The sequence below is a fragment of the Camelus ferus genome, chromosome 13, assembly GCF_009834535.1.
Source record: "Camelus ferus isolate YT-003-E chromosome 13, BCGSAC_Cfer_1.0, whole genome shotgun sequence".
Taxonomy (NCBI): Eukaryota; Metazoa; Chordata; class Mammalia; order Artiodactyla; family Camelidae; genus Camelus; species Camelus ferus.
In genome coordinates this window covers 67,187,392-67,200,320 of record NC_045708.1, presented here as the reverse complement: position 1 = coordinate 67,200,320, position 12,929 = coordinate 67,187,392, and the positions used below count along the sequence as shown (strand labels likewise).

General features: G+C 37.6%; 1 long non-coding RNA gene and 2 pseudogenes across 1 annotated transcript; 1 reads left to right on the top strand and 2 right to left on the bottom strand.

Annotated features, from left to right (window-relative positions):
• LOC116668104 overlaps positions 1–12,929 on the bottom strand; it is an 86,934-nt pseudogene that overhangs the window by 8,587 nt on the left and 65,418 nt on the right.
• Positions 1–12,929, top strand: part of LOC116668139 — a 102,345-nt pseudogene that overhangs the window by 48,941 nt on the left and 40,475 nt on the right.
• Positions 6,818–10,673, bottom strand: LOC116668146. Its single transcript, XR_004325216.1, has 3 exons — positions 10,662–10,673; positions 7,862–7,875; positions 6,818–6,880 (listed from the first exon to the last, which is right to left on the bottom strand). It is a non-coding gene; the product is annotated as an uncharacterized LOC116668146 (long non-coding RNA).

Sequence of the window (12,929 nt, the reverse complement as noted above, 5' to 3'; positions counted from 1 at the left end):
AGTTGCTGGAACACACCCAGATTCTTCCTGCCTGAGCAGTCTGTGTACAGTGATTTTCTGCATCTGAAACTTTCCCCTGGTCTTGGCAGGACTGGCTTCTTATTCTACTGCTCTCAGTGAAATGGCATCTTCTCACTGAAGTCTTCCATGAACCATTGTCAATCTCCATCCCATCACCTTGGTTTTTCTTCCTTTTCCCTCTTGATTACCTGCAATTGAAGCTCGTAAGAACATGGACCTCATGTATTCACGGTGTATCTTCAGCCATTAAAACAGGGCTTGGCAGAGAGTATAAGCTCAATGGATCATGTGTGACTAAATATAAAATGACCCCAAATATGACAGAAAACCCACATTATTGCCAATTTGAAATGTAGAAGAATAATAAAATACGTATGTAAAGCATTTATTTGTTAATTTAGTTACACACATTTAAAACTATACATTTTATGTATATGTAATACTAATGTATTGTTTTTTCTTACTCACATTGTATAAAATGACATTTCAATTGAAATTTAGTTGCCGTACAATATTGTATTATTGTCCGGTGTCCTATGTAATGATTTGACAGGTGTCCACATTATGGTGATCACCCCAATAAGTTTGTAACCATTTATCCCCATACAAAGTTATTAAAATGTTATTGACCATGTTCTTATGCTGTATATTAAATCTCTGTGGTTTATGCCTTTTGTAAGTGGAGGTTGGTACCTCCTAACCCCCTTCACCGCTTTGCCCACCGTGGCTCTGTATTTGCAAAAGTGGACGGAATCACTGGGGATTTAACCTTACTGACTATACTAACATGACATTGTGATTAGTCATTTTATAAATGGGAAGTCTCTGGCTCTCCTCTGCTTTTTCTCACGAGAAGGGATTTTCTGGTGTTGAATAAGGACAACTTGCAACTATTTTATTGAACACATGCCAGTTGAAAGTGAAAGCAAGCTTTTCATTTCTCGGAAACTGACTAGAGGTTAGGAAAACAGCTCTTTCCTGATCAGCACAGAGTGCGCAGCTGCGGCTTTTTTTAAATGTCAGGCTGCTTGAACTATTTTCTGGGCAAGTTTTCTCTTGGCAGTTTTCTAGGGAGGTTTTCTCTAAATGCTGGTTGTGAGCTATAATTCCTCACTTTCCAGTGTACTTGGAGTTGCAGGGTCTAGAATGCTTGCATTCCTTTAAGAGATAGTCGCAGATCAAGTTAATTTGCATGTTGGTATTATTACATTAAAACTTCACATATGTATACATGCCCAGTGGTTTTAAATGTTGTCCAGAGTTATAGGTCCCAAGAATAGACTTTGAACTTCAGGTGTGGGATGTTTTTATATTAAGCTGCTTTTCACACAAAGAACTTCATGCAGCACCAAGTTCTCATTTATTCAGCTGGGGTCACTAAGTCTCACATACAACGGAGCCAAGACCAGCAGATTAGGAACAGAATCCGCAGTATACATGTGTGTTTTAGAAAGCATACGTACTGTGTGCACCTGTGCTAGGTGCTCAGGGGGTATGAAGATCAATTAGACGCAGTCATTGCCCTAAGACCGACTTAATGTAGTGAGTGGGATTGACGTGCACTCAGTTAATAGAAAGTTTCATCGACTGTACCAAATATGCCACACGGTGAGGGGTGCTGAGGGTAGGGGGTATTTATGTGTGCGTGCGGAGGGCTACGTGCGACCTCTCTGTATTTTCTGCTCAATTCTGTTGTGAACCTGAAACTGCTCTAAAAGAATAAAGTCTATTAAAAAGATAAAAATAAAAGGAAAAGAATGGAAAGGAGAGGGAGGGGGGAGCACCGATTACTGAAGCGGCTAGTCTCAATAGCTCAAATGGAAACTTTCACCCACGGGGAATTTATTTTGATGTCAGTTATATGAAATGGATTGTATTGTAGTTTGAAAACAATGGCCTGACGGTTGTTCCTTTTCATATTTAAATTTCTTTCTTAACTATCTATTCTGCCCTGCCTATCCTAATGAACTCAGTACTATGCTTTAAATGACGATATATTTTGTTTCAGTACTGTAGTGAATTTTTTTCCAATGTATGTTTTGGCTCCTCTGACCAACCAATCCTTAGTGAAAAGTAGGATCACTTCGTGAAATTCCTTCAGAATTGGGATTATATTGGATATAACAGGCAAATACAAACTGACTTATAAATACTATTTTTAGGTCATTGCTTTCATTTTGGAGCATAGCTTGTTGCTTCATTTAAAACCCCTTTTTAGTTCTCCAGCATTATTGTGTAGTTTTCTCTATTTCTCTTCAAATTCAAATTGTTATAATTGCCTTACTGTTTTTCCTTTTTAATTGGAGTTAAAAAACAGATAACACAAACTTTACCATCCTAACTATTTTAAGTGTACACATTAAATATAGTTAAATGTTAATTATATTCACCATTGTGGAACAGATCTGTAGAGATATTTCACCCTGCAAAACTGAAACTCTATACCCACTGAGCACCCCCATTACCCTCTCACTCCAGCCCTTGACAACCACCAGTTCCTATCAGTTTGACTACCTTATATAGCTCATATAAGTGTAACAAAAAAGTATTGCTCTTTTTGTAACTAGTTTATTTTATTTAGAATAGTACCTTGATTGTTAATCTGTGTGGTACCATGTGACAAGATTTTTCTTTTTTAAGGCTAACATTTCATTGTATGCTTATACAATATTTTCTTTATCTATTTATCTGTTGGATTCTAATATAGCAGAATCTCTGGGTCATATGGTAACTCTATTTGAAATTTTTGAAGATTCACTGTACAGTTTTCCATAGTTGCTGCATAATTTTTCATTTCTACTCACATTTCACAAGAGTTCCAATTTTTCCATATGCTCACCAATATTTGTTTTTTTCCTTTCTCTCTTTCTTTCCTTCTTTTCTCTTTTCTTTCTTTCTCTTCTTCTTTCTTCTCTCTTTCTTTCTTTTTCTTTTTCTTTCTTTCTTCTCTTTTCTTCTTTCTTTCTCTCTTTTTCTTTCTTCTTTCTTTCTTTCTTTCTCTTTCTCTTTTCTTTCTTTCTTTCTTTCTTCTTTCTCTCTTTCTCTCTTTCCTTTCTTTCTTGAGAGTGGCCATCCTAATTAGTGAGAGGTGATATCTTATTGTAGTTTGGACTTTAGATTTGCATTTCCCTAAGGATTAGTGATGTTGAACATCTTTTCATATGCTTGTTAGCTATTTGTTTATCTTCTTTGGAGAAAGATAAAGCTTTGATCCTTTAAAAACTGGATTATTTGGTTTTTGTTGTGAATTGTAGGAGTTCTTTATATTCTAGATACTTGTCTCCTACCAGATATATGATTTGCAAATATTTTCTCTCATTCTGTAAGTTGCATTTTTACCCTGTTGATTGTTTCCTTTGATGAACAGAATTTTTAAAATGACAGACCAGTGTCCTTGATGTATGTTGATGTGAAAATCCTCTACAAAAAACTATGAGACAAAATTCAGTAGCATATTAAAAGAAGTACATACCATGACCAAATGTGTATTGTACCTGCAATTAAAGGATTGTTCAACATAGGAAAATCAATCAATGTGACATACCATGTAACAGAATAAAGGGCAAAAACCACATGATCATCTCAAGTGATGGACAAAAAGCATTGGACTAAATTCAACACCCTTTCCCGATAAAAAATACTCAGTAAAATGGGAACACCAGGAAACTACCTCCACATAATAAAGTCTATATATGTAAAACCCACATGTAACATCTCACTCAGAGGTGAAAGACAAACCTTTCAGTAAAAGATCAGGAATAAGGCAACAGTGACCACTTGGCCACTTCTATTCAACATAGTACTGGAAGTCCCAGATAAAGCAATTAGAGAAGAAAACTGAAAGGCATCCACTTCAGAAAGGAACAAGTAAAACTATTCCTGTTTACAAAGGGCGTAGTCTTATATGAAAAAATTGTAAAGACTTCACCAAAAAAACCTCTGTTATAAGTAATAAATGAATTCAGCAATTTTGTAGGACATAAAATCAACATGTAAAAATCAATTGCATTTTTATACACTAACAATAAAACCAATCCAAAAAGGAAATTAAGAAAACAATCTCATTATAATACATCAAAAAGAATAAACTAATAAATTATTGTATATGAATATAAAAACAATTAATAAAATTAAACCCAGAAGGCAAAAGACTTATACACTGAAAAGCACAAAACTTTGATAAAAGAAATTTTAAATGACAAATAAATGGAAGACATTCCATGTTCATGATTATAAGACTTAATATTGCTTAAATGTCCATACTACCCAACACGATCTACAGATTCAATGCAATCTCTATCAAAAGCCCAATGGTGTCTTTTTCAGAAACATTAAAAGCCAACCTAAAATTCACATGGACTCTCGAGGGAATAGCCCTGGCAATCTTGAAAAAGAATCAAGTTGGAGGACTCACACTTCCTTGTTTTGTAGTATCTTTGTCTGACTTTGGGATCAGGTACTGCTTGCCTCATAGAATGAATTTGGAAGTGATCCCTCCTCCAGTTTTTTTGGAGGGCTTCAAGGGGATTGATGCTAATTGTTCTTCATTTCTTACTTTCCCATCAACAGGGCACAAGTGTTCCCTTTTCTCTATGTTATTGGCCAACACTTATTATTTGTTGGCTTCTTGATATTAGCTGTTCTGATAGATATGAGGTGATACTATGGTTTTGATTTGCATTTCTCTGATGATTTGTGATGTTGAGCATCTTTTTATGTGTCTGTTGGACATCTGTACATCATCTTTGGAAAAATGTCTATTCAAATCCTCATTTTTAATCAGGTTATTTGGTTCTTAGATGTTAAGTTGTATGAGTTCTTTCTATATTTTGGATACTAACCCCTTATCAGATATATCATTTGCAAAACTTCTCCCATTCAGTAGGTGGCCTATTGTTTTGTGGATAGTTTTCATTGCTGTGCAGGAGCTTTTTTTTGATGTCATCCCTTTTGTTTCCTTTTCCTTTGTATTTCCCGGCTGAGGACATATGTAGATAGTTCTGCAGTTCAATATGGAAAAATGCCTTACATTCGTATATTTTTAGTTTCCCCAGAACTATTGCCCACACTAACATTCAGTGATTATCAGAAGTACCCTAATAGAAGAAAAACTGAAAACTGAGAGAAAATGTTTGATGATCTGACAAATTTTTAAAATTTGTTGTTGGTTACGATTGCTTTGTATATTTAAATAAATATTTACTTCTTGATTTTTATTTCTGCATCTTTGAAAGTGGACTTCCAAAATATAAAAATGCAGCCCCTCCCCCAAGTTCTGCATCCAGCCCAATGAAAACCAATGGAAGAATGAGCCTCTAAATGATAGTGATTATTTTGACCTATAAAATGTTTTATAAATGTACACTCACACCTAAGTGTGGGGCACCTTTGGACATGAGAGCTCTTTCTGACTTGGGCTCCAGGACAGGCCTGAATGTTACTGTTTGAAGTGACCCCCACATTAGTCAGAGGGCTGGAAGCAGTGGGGAACATGAGAATGTTGCTTAGCATGTCATAGACTAAAGGGACATGCAAGTCTCTCGGTGTCATGAAACGTCCCTCTCACCAAGATGAAAGATACAATGTAGAGCCGCCCTCAGAGGTGGGACTGGGTCGGAACAGGGAGGTCCTCAGACATCTCACCGTTTGCTCTCTTCCTGTCAACATGTAAACAAGAAGTGTCCTCTTCTTCCTGTTAAATACATTAGTCCTGGATAGGTAGCTTGCTCTAGGTGCTACGTGCGTCCTCCCCTTCCACGTGGAGACAAACTGCTTTCTGCTCACTTCTCCCTTCTTTAATGGTTACCCTGCCATCCAATCTGTGTCCTGTTCCCATCATTTCACTAAATCTGTCCTTGTCAAGTTTGCTGATCACCTTCATTGGACTCCTTCTCAGAATACACTGCATATAATCCAACACTCAACAATCTCTATCCCATTTCCTAAGAATTTCATCCCTTGCTTATTTTTCTCCAGATCACACTCCATCATCTAACACACATACGGACTTTTCTTTTCTTTTTTTTTTTTTTTTTTTGGAAATTACCTGATGACTCAAGTAGACAAGAGCTGTTCACTTTGTTCACTTCTGGATCCTGAGCCCTTAGAACTGTGCCCAGCACAAGGTAGGGACTCCACAAATATTGGTTGAATTAATGGGACATCACATTTTCCTGGAACTCCGAGAACCTTTTCTGGCCACTTCTCTCACCTCCTTCATGTCCCATCCCACCTCTGCTGACCCCTGAAATGTTAGTGTTCTCAAGGCTCCGGCACACATCCTTTGCTTTTCTCATTCTATCCATTTTACACATCATGTGGGCATCACTAACACATAAGTAGTTTGGTTGTCTAACAAATCCTGTCCACTTAGCTGGGCATTCGGGCCTCATTATGGATTCTGCAACTAGGTTTTGAGACTCAATCCTCACTCCTCCACTATGGGAAACCTGTTTCAGGCCTGCACCAGGGTGAGAGCTCAATGCTCTCCTTCCTCTGATGGCAGCTTCCTCACTGAATTGTCCTCCTCTTAGGATGACACAGGTAAGGAAGCAGAAGTGCTACGTGAAGGTGACCAGGAATATAGATTTGTCACCTCCTCCCTCTCACATATTCTGCTTATGAATGCATGTTTTATCTTTCTTCTTGCCCATCAGATAAAATTATACAAGTTAACAGAGGTTACCTTAATTCTGTACTGCTATGGCATCTAGTTTCTAAAGGTATGTGGTGAATTAGGGACAAAACATGTTTCTTGAGAAAATTCTTAGTATATAATTAAGACTGGAACTCCTGTCTTGGCCAAAGTAGAAGCAACTCCCCTTCCTGTTGGGCTGTTACTTTCTTACAAGTCTAATCCCTGTGGTCCCTGGGCCACCTGCACCATCTGCTGTCACTGTAGGCTGTCTGCTTCTCCTCCCTTGCAGGCTTACATCCGGGCTGTACAGTGAGATCTGAACCCGGGACATCTAGATGTGTTATAGACCCCATTCCTTCAAACCCTGGTCCTTTTAGACACAGATGGCCTGGACAGTGAGGATCATGGGAAAATCATCTTTGCTCTTGACTTTTAATTTGCCATGTTAATTCAACTTTTGTGACATATTCCTGCAAAATGTAAAACTAAATTATAGATAATGAAGTTAAATTCTCTTACTTTAAACATATTTCTGTGATCAGTACAAATAGATTTCTATTTCAGGGCAACATTTTCATCTCATATTTAACACTGTGAAGAATAACACAATTTAGTAAATATTTTATTTAACAGGTGAATCCAGGGCTTTGTATGAAGTCCTATAGACACTACCATGAGGAAGGTAATGGACCAGAGGCTAGTTGGTGGGACAACAGTACAAAGCATGATCAGTAAAGGATGCCATGGATGCAGCCCAATTGGACATAGACGAAGTTTCATGGTGAGACAACATCTAAACTGTAACCTATGAGGTCGATGGGAGATACCAGTTAAAATGTGTGGAGTTATGAGGTTGGATATAAGAGCTTTGAAAACAGGATTCCAATGAAGGAATATACTTAAATTGCATTCATTCACAGAACTAGAACAAATCATAATAAAATTTATATGGAATCACAGAAGACCCAGAATTGCCAAAGCATTACTGAAGAAAAATAATGTGGCTGGAGGAATAACCCTCCCAGACTTCAGACAATACTAAGTTACAGTAAGCAAAACAGCATGGTATTGGTACAAAAACAGACATAAGGATCAATGCAATAGAATAGAGAACCCAGAAATGAACCTGCAATGTTTTAGTCAATTTACTTAGACAAAGGAAGCAAGAACATACAATGGAATAAAGACAGTCTCTTCAGCAACTCGTGTTGGGAAAACTGGACAGCAGCATGTAAATCAGTAAAGGTAGAACACTCCCTCACACCATACACAAAAATAAACTCAAAATGGATTGAAGACTTAAATATAAGACAAGACACAATAGACCTCCTCAAAGAAAATATAAGCAAAACATTACCTCACATACATCTCAGCAATATTCTCCTAGTGCAGTCTACTAAAGCAATACAAATACAAGCAAAAATAAAGAAGTGGGACCTAATTATACTTACAAGCTGTTGTACAGCCAAGAAAACCATAAGCAAAACAAAACAACAACCTACAGAATGGGACAAACTATTTGCAAATGATGAAACTGACAAAGGCTTGATCTCCAGAATACATAAGCAGCTCTTACAACTTAATAGGAAAAAAAGAAACAACCCAATCCACAAATGGGCAGAAGACCTAAACAAGCAGTTCTCCAATGAAGACATACAAATTATCAATAGGCACATGAAAAAAATGCTCTATATCACTAATTATGAGAGAAATGCAAATCGAAGCTACAATGAGGTATCACCTAACCAATGAGAATGGCCATCATTCAAAAGTCCACAAATGATAAATGCTGGAGAGGCTGTGAAGCAAGGTAACCCTCCTATAATGTTACACCATTGTTGGGAATGCAGTTTGGTGCAGCCACTGTGGAAAACAGTATGGAGCTTCCTCAAAAGACTAGGAATAGACTTACCATATGACCCAGCAATCCCACTCCTGGGCTATATCCAGAAGGAACCCTAATTCGAAAAACACCCACACCCCAATGTTCACAGCAGCACTACTTACAATAACCAAGACATGGAAACAACCTAAATGTCCATCGACAGATAACTGGATAAAGAAGATGTGATATATTTATGCAATGAAATACTATTCAGCTATAAAAAATGACAACATATTACCATTTGCAGCAACATGGATGTCTCTGGAGAAGGTCATTCTAAGAGAAGTAAGCCAGAAAGAGAAAGAAAAATACCATGTGATATCACTCATATGTGGAATCCTAAAAAAGAAAAACAAAAAAGACAAATGAACTTAAATATAAAAGAGAAATAGACTCACAGACATAGAATACAAACTTGTGGTTGCCAGGAGGGATTAAGGTGGGAACGGATAGACTGGGAGTTGGAGATTTGCAGGTAATGACAGGTATATATAGAACAGAGAAACAAGTTTATACTGCATAGCACAGGGAACTATATTCATGATCTTGTAGTAGCTCATGGTGAAAAAGAATCTGAAAATGAATATATGAGTATTCATGTACGACTGAAAATTTGTGCTATACACCAGCAATTGACACAACATTGTGAGCTGACTATAAGTCAATTAAAAAGACAATAAATTGTATTTAGTAAAGCTTTAGCTGCACTAGAAATTCATAAAGGTTTGGGTCTAAGTTTTGGGCTTTGAAGATTGATTCTTCACTGACTTCTAAAAAGCATGAGCTTGACCGAAGGAAAATATAGTAAATGTGATAATTTTAGGTACACTGACTTTCTCTGTTAGGTGAAATCGATAATTTTGATATTACTCGAGTCAGAGTCTACACTGAAAGTAGGACCAGCAGATTGGAGACTCCCATTATTGAGAAAAAGGGAGGGGGAGGATTTAGAAATTCTAAATTAAAGTTATTTTTTAAAAAATTGGAAAAGTTTTCAATTATATTTAAAATTTTCAGTATAAAGTCTAAAACTTAGATGGGCTCAATGTTGAAATAGATTGTACCTTGACCTAAGCTTATTTTATCTGACTGCATTTGTTTAGGGGACCAAGATATATGAAACTGTAACTGACTGGTGGAGATAGAGCTGCTTGCTAATCTCAGCACTTGTAGTGGGATCTGGTGGTGTCTAATTCCGTGTGCCCAGCCTTCAGGGTTCTTCACATCTGCCCTAACTCTCCTTGTCTCTCACTCCCACAGAGCGATCCACTGCCTCAGCCAAATGTCATAACTCTACCACACTTTTCACGTGACGGTGCTTTTAACAGTTCTGACTTGGCTTGTGTTGGTCCTTCCGCCTGCACGATCCTCTCATCTCCACTGATCTACATTCTACAAGTTCTGCAGTGCCCAGCTATTTCCCCTACTGCCATCATTTCTTATTCAGATGTAGACTCCTCTTGCTCTGTCTTCAAAACATATTTGTTTTTGTTAACTGAATTTACTCCTTTGTCTTTTACACTATAGCTTTGGTTCCACTGCTGGCAGAGATGATAAACTTGGTCACAGTTTTTGTTTATTTTAGTGGTGTGCCCATCCAGAAAGTCATTTTCTTGAGGACAAGGACTGTCACATGGAAATTGCATAAACAAATAAATACACTGCCTGGTATTTAGCAGACACCCAATGAATTGTTGTTGAATTGAATCAAATAGCATTGTGTTTCCAATATTGCCATGATAAAAAATTTGCTAAAGATATAATGCCCTGCTTATTAGTTCACACCTATGTACTAGTCCTTGAAAATGATTAAATATTGATTGAATGAATGAATGAAAGAAACAAAGTTCTTAGCCCTTTGCTCTAATACACTTTCTAGGGTGACTCTAAGAATGACTTGTGGACCCTTGCACTGGCCGTGCTTCTGAGTAGCAATTTTGCCTACAGTAGCATGGGCACCATCAAGCAGGTGGACCAAACCTCCAAGTTTTACTGAGATCACAGTTATGGCAACTGAGACTGTTTCCTTTTTCCTGGGACTCAGTCATCATGGTTGGAAAGGGGACACTAGGCAAAGTTAATATTTATAAAAATTTTTTATCAGATCTGAAAATTAACAGTGTAGAACTCTTCTCCTTCCTTAAGCTCAGTTCCTAGCTCTGTGACTCAATTAACACAGCCAATTAGGGCAAAACCTTCCTTGACACTTGATGAAGTAGGAGATTCCACCGAGTTTTTATATTTTTCCCCAGGTTTTGCTGGGACTCTCTGGATTTCACCCTGGAGATGAAAATAGATGGACACCCCATCAATGAAAATGAGTACCGGAAGAGCTTTGAAGCTGCTTCCAGGTACCAGAGATAGCCTGGGTGGTGGCTGGTTTAGTAGTGGATAGGATCACGTGAGCACCATCACTCAGAACTTGACTTCAATCACAATTGACCCTGGACTGAGAACCGTGCTAATAGTGGTGATGGTTAAGTGGCAACTGGTGACTGATATTCTTGGGTTATTGCTTGTAAAACTCCTGTGCTGGATAAGCTCACTGAAGAAAATTGTACTAGTTAGGGTTTTCCAGAAAAACAGAATACACACAAACACACACACACATAGAGATATTATGTATAGGAATTATATATAATTATAAGAGTTATAAGAATTGGCTCATGCAATTATAAAGGCCAAGTAGTACCACAATCTGTCTGCAAGCTGGAGAACCAAGAAAGTCACTGGTGTTATTCAGTCTGAGTCTGAAGGCCTGAGACCAGGGATTGGATGATGTCCACCCACATTCATGAAAGTGGATCTTTTTACTCTATTGAATCAAACATTAATCCCTCCAGAAACCCCCTCACAGACGTACTCAGAAATAATGTTTTACCAGCTCTCTGGGTATCCCTTAGCTCTATCAACTTGACTCATACAATTAACAATCCCCAAATTTGAGAACCAATGTTGGGGCAAATGACTTTATACCAACTGACACCCTGAAAATAATTTTCCAGGTTACCGTCAGTGCTGTAACTCCCCAAGGCTCACATACATACGTTCCGAATTTGTGCTTCTCCTATTCTGTACTGCCAAAAAGAGCTCATCAGAGCAGGACTTAATACATATAGAATCTCAAGAAGTAAAAAATTTCACCTAAAAATACATTTTACAAAGCATATTTTGGTAGTGCCTGGACAGTTGCATTTTCCCGAGAAAGAATATATACACACCTAAATTTTCACCCAAAATGACGTATCCTTGCAGAAGACTACCGAGCCCTTCACTTTACTTTCCCTAGGACCTAACTCTTCATTCTTAGAGCCTTATGCATTGGAGTATCATTTTGTTATTTACCGTAGTGCATTGTTGTATTTAGCACAGTGAGCAACTGATGGCACCTAAGAAGAATATTCATTTTTGTTTACTCATTCATTTATTCCATCAAAACATTTATTAAACAGTTAAACACCAGGTAAGTACCACAGAACGACTCTGTAAGGCACTGTCAAGTGTGATGAAATCTGATACAGATGAGAAGTGAGTTCCAAATTATATTTAGGTTGACCTTACTCTCCGGAGTTTTCTGTAAAGTGAATTCCCAAACACATTTATGGTTTCTATGTGTGTGTGTGTGTGTGTGTGTGTACACATAAGCTCTGATTTCTATATTTGTTCCACTCTTATCCACATAGTATTTTCTCAAGGAACATTGTATTCTTTCTGGCAGTACTGTATTACTTTATTTTAGGGCCCTTCATTTCAGCCATGGAGACAGTAGGATCATGAGGAATTATGACCATGTTTTCATTAATCTCTCATTCAATACACATTTAAGAAACCCTTAATTCACCAAGCTCCATACCAGTGCTAAGAGAGACAACCATGTGTTTCTTCTCTTCGGCTGCCTGTCTCTCCTTCTTCACTTGAAGTACTTCCTTGACTCTTGGCTGGTGCAGAAAATGATGTTCCTTTCTTTGCTGGATTAGCACAATTTCATTTGCAATAACGTGACACTAGATTGGGTTAAAGGAAATTTAAAGGCATAGGAGCTGCAATGATGCAAATGTTCCCAGAAACAGTCTTGCATGAAAGCTGTCCATTCAATGACCACGATTTTGCCATGTCTGCAGGTAAAAAAATCTCCAAATCCAGAATTCCCACATGCCCAGAGTGTATCAGGCAGTTCTTTCTAAAATGGAAGGTTTGTCCTTGACCAGCTAACAAGTGACCAAAATCTCTGATTCCATATCGATAAAATGCCAGAAGACATGCTGAATAGTAATTTCCTGGGGCATGTAAAATTTTTCTAGTCCTGTTTCTTCACCGATGCAAAAAAGACCAAGACCACAAAAGAAAGGGTCATTGTCACTGGGAACCATGAGTCACCCATGTCCT